The sequence below is a fragment of the Furipterus horrens genome, unplaced genomic scaffold (genome assembly GCF_987537825.1).
Source record: "Furipterus horrens unplaced genomic scaffold, mFurHor1.1.pri manual_scaffold_5, whole genome shotgun sequence".
In the NCBI taxonomy this organism is placed as follows: Eukaryota; Metazoa; Chordata; class Mammalia; order Chiroptera; family Furipteridae; genus Furipterus; species Furipterus horrens.
Window position 1 is genome coordinate 37,575,431 of NW_028327175.1, and position 7,665 is coordinate 37,583,095.

A 7,665-nucleotide genomic window follows, 5' to 3' on the forward strand; every position below is an offset into this window, starting at 1 on the left:
TCAGGATTAACAATGAATCATACTATTCCTCCATCCATCACCAAGTTTTGAATGGGCTGTATTATAGCTTGAGTGACTTTAACATTTATTAAATTTTATTTATTTTTAAACGAGCAATTTATTTACATTGTTTAAAAACCAGGTGACAAAGGATTTAGATAAAGAGGGGACAATCCCCCTACCTCCACCAGTCCTTGCCCCCACCATACACTCCCCAAAAGCACTATCCATCCAGAGATATTTTATGGCTGTACAAACAGTATGCATATGCATGTTTTTTTTATTTTTCCACTTATACAATGTTTTTTTGCTCAGCAATGTATCTTAGGAATCCTTTTATACCAGTAAAACATTTTTAAAAACAGTTTCATGGTATCATATAAATATATCTTAATACATTTGGCCAAAAGTGACTTGCTTTTTAAGACTTCTGAATGTATTTAAAAGCAGGAAGAATCCTCAACTAAAAACAAAAACAATACAGAACTTGTTTGGAAGCTTAGGCATGAAAGACCACTTGCTTCCATTATTTTGTAAAGCTTTCATTCTCTCATTTTCTTACTGAGATTTTCAGATTTTTTCTGCATTTGCCCCTTAACTTAAAACCTCTATCCAATAGCTGTTCAGAACCATGAAGTATCCCAAAGGGTTGGATACTGTGTATGACTTAAACCATGTCTGTTCTATTAAATTACTGATGTATATTATCTTTTCTTATGGCGAGTCAGCCTGAGCCAGTCAAATGATATTAACACCAGAAAAGCCCGTCTTGGCTAGGGACAAGACATTGTGACTCTCTTTTCCCCAGTTTGCATTTTTAAAAACCTGGGTATTTTCCTGGAGCCTTAGCAGCTCTGAAGCTCTGTGCCCTGCAGGGCTGGCTCAGATTCAGAAGTAAGAGCCTACTTCTCTGTAGTATTTCTGTGGTACAGCCAGGACCCGCGTGAAAGATGAACATATTTTAAGTGAAGAAAGAGCTTGCTGCGTTTGGGAAGCCAAAGAGAGGGCAGGCAGGAGAGCCGTCAGGGTGTACAGCATTCTGGGGCTCCAGGGCTTTGAAATCCTTCCCAGTGTTGTCACTTGAATGTTGAACACGTTATTCTCAGTGGACACTAAAGAGAAGTACAGGTACTGGGGGCTCCAGGGGGGATTCATTATTCAAGGCACAAAATTTCCTACTCTGGCCTGCAACACATTATAATTCAAATGAGCCCAGCACAATAGAGGGAAAATATGCAAGCAGACTTCTCTCTGTCGAGTTTTTTTCCCTCCTCTCTGAAGCCCTGTAATTACAGCAGGCAGGTGGAGCATCTGGGGTGTGGGGGAGTCCACTGTATTTTTACCTTCTTAGGAACGCGACTTGCCTACCGCATCAATATATTTTATTTTTAATTAAGCGCTTGTTGCAGAATCTGAATCCCTCCGCGGAAGCCTGATTCACAACTCACCCCCCCCCCCCCCTGCAGTTCCCTGAGATGCTGCTGCTATTACTGTCTCAAATTTCTTCTCTTGAAATTTACTCTTTAAAAAGTACATCAGTGCTGGCCTTTCGTGAGCTCGGTAGCTCTGAGGTGGCCCGATGAGGGCCCTACCTCTTTTTCCTCTCCTGTCCTGGGTGGGTTTCTGCCGGCGCCCAGCAGCACCAGGTGCCGGGAGTGCGTGGTCCCCGCCGAGGAGTCCCTTCCCGTCTTTCCCTGTCAAGGTCATGCTGGGTGGGGGCAGTGCTATGCCCCTAAGAGGCCTCCAGTCCTGCGGTGGGGGACAGTGGAAACACAGAGGCCATGGGACAAAACGATCTCAGCCCCGCAGCGTTCCCAGTCCCCACCCCCTCTGCCCCCAAGCCTGAGCTTTGTGGGCTCAGGAACAGGAGCCCCACCCGGAGGAGGAGGCAGAATTCGAGACCCCTAGGTTGTCCAAGTGTATGGTGTGTGTGTGTGTGCAAGAAAGCCCCCTTGGTGTCGGCTCGCCCAGCCGTGGGAAACAGGGAGAATGGGGCAGGCGCCAGAGGGTCCTCGCTTCTGCACTACGCCGGCCACGGAGGAAACCGAGCTAAGCAGACCCCCAGGCCTGAGCGGAGCGTGGCTTTTCAGGGCGGGAACTAGCGTCCCGAAACGACCTCGGCCAGAGATCCCCTCCACCGACGTCTGGGCGGGGTGGGGGCTCCCCGGGTTCCGAGGAGAGAATGAAGCGGGCCGGCCCCCCCCTCCCCCCCCGCGTGCCTTCAGGCACTCTGAAAAGTCAGGTCTCTACGGGATCCCTGCCGGCTGGCTGCCCGGGCGGGGTGCGCTTCCCCGATTCCGGCTAGATGAATCCCAGTCCCCTTCTCCGGGAACCAGTAACTGGATGCAAATGGATTCCCAGCAATCCGCAGGGCCCTGCCCAGGCTCTCGGGCCTCGTGGGGGTGGCTCATGGTCACTGCGCAGTCACCCCGCTGTCAGCTGGCATTTCTGCCTCCTAGGGGCAGTTTGAGGCGTGGTCGTGGTTGGCTCGGGGCGCAGGAGGAAACTGAGGTGCAGCAGCCCAAAGGCTGGTGGGCTGTCAGCACTTGCAGAGGCAGCCACCTTCTGTCACAAGTGAGTCTTCACCAAGGGCAAGAGAGTCAAAAGGGCGTTTTTAGGCGGATCCAAAGGAGAGAAACTTATCTCCAGAATACAAATACCCACACGTGGCCAAAGGAGGGACTAAACCTGCAATGAGTGCCCCATCCTTACTCCCTCAGGTGCAGGCTGCCTCTGTCCACGCCTCCAGTTTCCTGGGCATCCTCTGCAGGGCATGGACCTGTACTGGGGGCCCAGATTTCTCTAAGGAAGGGTGGGCAGACTTGGGGACTGATTGCTAGTTTGAACTCAAGAAGAGCAGGGCTCTGTGGGGCCAGTGGGGTACCAACAGAGTTAGGCATTCGGGGCAGGTCCCACCTCCCTCTTGGGAGGGTGTGGACCAATTATTCTATGACTCGATCCGACCCCTCCCACTGTTGGTCAACCCTGGGACTAGGATGGCTGCTCTGTGATTTCTCTTTTACAACTTCTATTGTGTTTTTCTTTCTCATTACAAAAGCAGTGCATGCTTATTGTAGAATTAATGAAAAAAATGCAAACATGCAAAAGAAAGAAAATAAAAACCGAACATTCTCTTATTACCTAAAGACAGACCTTTCCTGTATATCCTGAGTATAAACACAGTTATTTTGTGGGACAACTGGCTTTTTCTTTCCAAACAACACATTGTGAATATATTTCCATGTGAGCATCCTTCCAATGAATGTAGTTTGATAAATAGGCTTGCAGTATGTTATTTTCAACCATCCTTTACTGGGCTTTTAGGGTGTTGCTGTGTTTTTTTTACTTCTGTCCACACTGTTCAGGGGTCATTTTCCTGCTGGGTCACTATGCATGTTCTTAATTATTTCTTTAACATCCATTCCTCAAAACAGCTGGGTTAACTGCTCTGCATTTTTTAAAAGTTTTACTACATTTTATCAAATTGACCCTTAGAAAGGTTATGTCAAGTCATACTTCCACCTGCAGAGAATGTAAAAGTCTTTTGCCAGAATTCATTATTATTAATTAAGAATATTGGTCTTCTTTTTATTCTTTCATCTTTGCCTGTTTTTAAATTGGAGTATTCATCTTTTTCTTACTACTTTGTGTTTTATGTATTTAATCAATTCTTTTTCATGTGTTTTGCAGTATTTTCCCTCAATTTGTCAATTGCTTTCTGCATTTAGACTTACATTTAAAACTTTTGTGTAATTGAAATTCTTAATATTTTAGTCTATGGCTTCTGCTTTTTGTGTCATTCTATAAAGTCCTTCCCTACCTCAAGATTTTCTAATTATTTGTATATATTTCTTTAGTACTTCATTGATTAATTAAAAATTTTAAGTCATATAGAATTTATTTTGGTATATGGTATAAAATAAGAATCTAAGTTTTCTCCCAGCCCACTCTCCCTACCCTCATTTTTGGTTCTAAATCCTTTTGACTCTGGCACATGCTATAGCCAATTGCTAAAAAAGCAGAGCAAAAGGGAAGACCTCTGGTGGCAGAGATCCTGTCTAGTAGCAGTTTTGTTCTCAAACCTGTTCCAAGGCTTTCTGATGGACCTGCCTGGGTTGAAGAGAATCAACAGAACAAGCCAACATTGGGAGAGGTCACAGGAGAGAGATCACCGAAGATGGGGCTTTAAGTGGGCAGCCATCTCCCTCCTGGCTCACCCCCAGCTGAGGACTGCTACAAAGAGAGATAGTCACTGGACAGGAGCCAGGAGCACCAGTCAGCTTAACCAAAGCACTCAATAGACACTGTGTTTTCCCCCTGCAAATGAGGAAAATGACATGGTGAGAAGGCATATGCCTTGTCCAGAATCACTAATCCCTGGGACAGAGAAAGCCAAGATACATGCTGCCTCAGAAGGAGCCATTTCCCATCCTGAGTATGTCCAGAGCCCTGCCTTGATGCCTTGATTAACAAAGGGAACAGGACTGCTGCTCTGGAGCTTCCGAGCAGTGGAGGCCCAGCATATTTTTATGTGACATGAACAATGAGTAGCCATTCAAAAGGCCAAAGCTGCCTCTTCTTAGAGAACTGCAAATATTTTAGGAATGCCTTGTTACTAGGAAAATGCCTGATTGCTTTTCAGGACAGTGAGACTCAGCCTGATGGTCTGCACTTAGAGCTTTAAGCTTCAATTCCGAATTTGCTCCATTAGAACAATAGTTCTTGATTCTGGTTGCACAGTGGAATGAGTAGTGGAGCTCTTAAGAACACAGATGCCCAAGCCCTGACTTCTAGAAGGCTGAATTAAATTGGTCTATGGCAGGGCTGAGATGTCAGAACTGCTATAAAGCTCCTTAGTGACTCTAAAATGTAGCTTAGGGTTGAGAAGAAGCCCCTTTTTGCAGTGCTGCATTATCTCTCTTCCCAGCTCCTGAAAACTAGCTTACAAGACAAAACCGTTCGAGCAATGTGTTTCTCAAACTTAAGGAATTATCTGGGGATCTTGTTAAAATGTAGGTTCTGATTCAGGAGGTCTGAGATAGGATCTGAGGGTCTGTATGTCCAATAAGCTCCCAGATGCTGCTGCTGCTGCTGGTCTTAGGACCGCCTTTGAGTACCAAGAGTCTAGAGTGGTCCTCATATTTCAGTGGGCATACAAATGACCTGAGAACCTAAGGAGAAAGCAGAGTCCAGGCTGATCCAGAGTGTCAGGGATTGGGTTTAAGAATCTGCATATTTATTTATTAAAAAAAAAATTTAAGTATATTTTATTGTGTTTTACAGTAGTCCCAATTTCTTTTTCCTTTGCTTCCCCTCTTCCCAGTACCCCCCTCCCTCCAGCAATCCCACCCCCCCTTAGTTCATGTCCGTGGGTCATGTATATAAGTTCTTTGGCTTCATCCTTTCCTATATTATTCTTAACTCCCCCCTGTCAATTTGTACCAACCAGTTATGCTTCTTAGTCCTTGTACCATTTTCCCATTTCTCCCCCTTCTACCTCCCAGCTGATAACCCTCCAAATGATCCCCATACCTATGATTCTGTTTCTATTCTGGTTTGTTTAGTTGGATTTTGTTTTTATTTTTTAGATTCAGTTATTGATAGTTGTGAGTTTGTTATCATTTTAATGTTCATAATTTTGATCTTTTTTTTCTTAAGTAAGTCTCTTTAACATTTCATATAATAATGGCTTGGTGATGATGAACTCTTTTAGCTTTACCTTGTCTGGGAAGCACTTTATCTGCCCTTCCATTCCAAATGATAGCCTTGCTGGATAGAGTAATATTGGTTGTAGGTCTTTGCTTTTCATCACATTGAATACTTCTTGCCAGCCCCTCTTGTCTGCAAAGTTTCTTTTGAGAAATCAGCCGACAGTCTTATAGGTATCCCTTTGTAAGTAACTCTCTGCTTTTCTCTCGCTGCTTTTAAGATTCTCTATTTACCTTGAACCTTTGGCATTTTAATTATAATATGTCTTGGTGTGGTCCTCTTTGGGTCTAGCTTGTTTGGGACTCTCTGTGCTTCCTGGACTTATATGTCTATTTCCTTTGCCAAATTTGGGAAGTTCTTCTTTATTATTTTTTCACATAAGCTTTCAATTTCTTGCTCTTCCTCTTCTCCTTCTGGAACCCCTATGATTTAAATGTTGGCACGTTTAAAGTTGTCCCAGAGGTTCCTAAGCCTGTCCTCATTTTTTTCAATTATTCTTTCCTCATTCTGTACTGGTTTACTGTTTCTTTCTTCCTTATGTTCCAGATCATTAATTTGAACCCCAGTTTCCTTCCCTTCACCATTGGTTGTGTGTGTATTTTCCTTCAATTCATCTAGCATAGCCTTCACTTCTTTCCTTATGCATTTGCTATACTCAAACATATCTGTCAAGCCTGTGAGCATCTTTATCAACAGTGTTTTGAACTCTGTGTCTGTTAGGTTGGCTATCTCCTTGTCAATTAGGTTGGCTATTTCCTCATCACTTAGTTCTCTCACGGGATCCTTGATCTGTTCCCTCTTTTGGGCCATACTTCTCTGTCTCTTCATCTTGCCAGACTTCTGTGTTTGTTTGCCTCTGTGTCTTAGGTAGAGCTGTCTCACCTGTTACATTGTAAGGGGCAGAGCCTTAGGTATTTGTCATATGGGGCAACCCATTTTACCATACTGTGGCACTGTGTGTGGGGGAGGGATCTGAGAGGGAATAATGCCACCCACTCAGCACTTACCCCTTTTCCAGGCACCTCTCCTACCTCTGTATGGCACTGGCACCTCTCCAGCTGTTGCCCTGGCTGTCGTTCCCAGAGTGGGTGGGTCTGTCGATGTTCCAGGACCGTGGAGGCCCTTCAAACAAGCAGACTCTGCTGAGATACCGGCAGTTTCTTCCTCCACCCGAACCCCCACTGGTTTGCTCAGTCAGAAGCAATGAGAGTCTATTTTCCCTGGCACTTGGACTGTGAGCTGCACAGCCTGGTCTGGGGCTGGGAACGCTCACCAGGTGCCCCTCCCCACTTTTAAAAATGTGTCACTGCGCTTTCTACCAGCCTGCTGCTGCTGCTGCTGCCACTGCTGCATCTGCTGCCACCACCACACTGCATCCTCTGTGCCCCTCCTACCTGTCTGGATGAGTATTTGTTTGTTGGACTTCCATGCAGCTTGATTTTCTGGAACCTCTGGTTGTCTCTAGCTCTGAGGCAGTTGCATTCCTTCTTAGTTGTGGAGGGAGACATAGTGTGTCTGTCTACGCCTCTATCTTGGCCGGAAGTCCTAAGAATCTGCATTTTTAACAAGTCTTTAGGTGAATTGATACATTTGGTAGTTCAAAGGCCACACTTGAAGAATGGGGTCAGCTTGCCTACAGTTTTCTCAGGTATTTATCTTTTCAGCATATACTGGAGTTAATACTTGGCTGGAAGATCATGCAGTCAATTGACTCGGAGTTGATTGAGCAGAGGCCATGATGCCTGGCTCCCATGCCTGAACTCCAGCCCACTGATTCTGAGATCCCTTAACATTCAAGCCAAATGCCATTTCCACAGGAGACCTACAAATCCTTGAATTTCTTTTTTCTTTCTTTCTTTCTTTTATTTTAAATAAAGAAGCCATCAGTTTGTGTTTGTATTTTGACTTTAAAGTTATTTGTCTTCCCTACCCTCACCTAACTGCCCCCCACCCCTG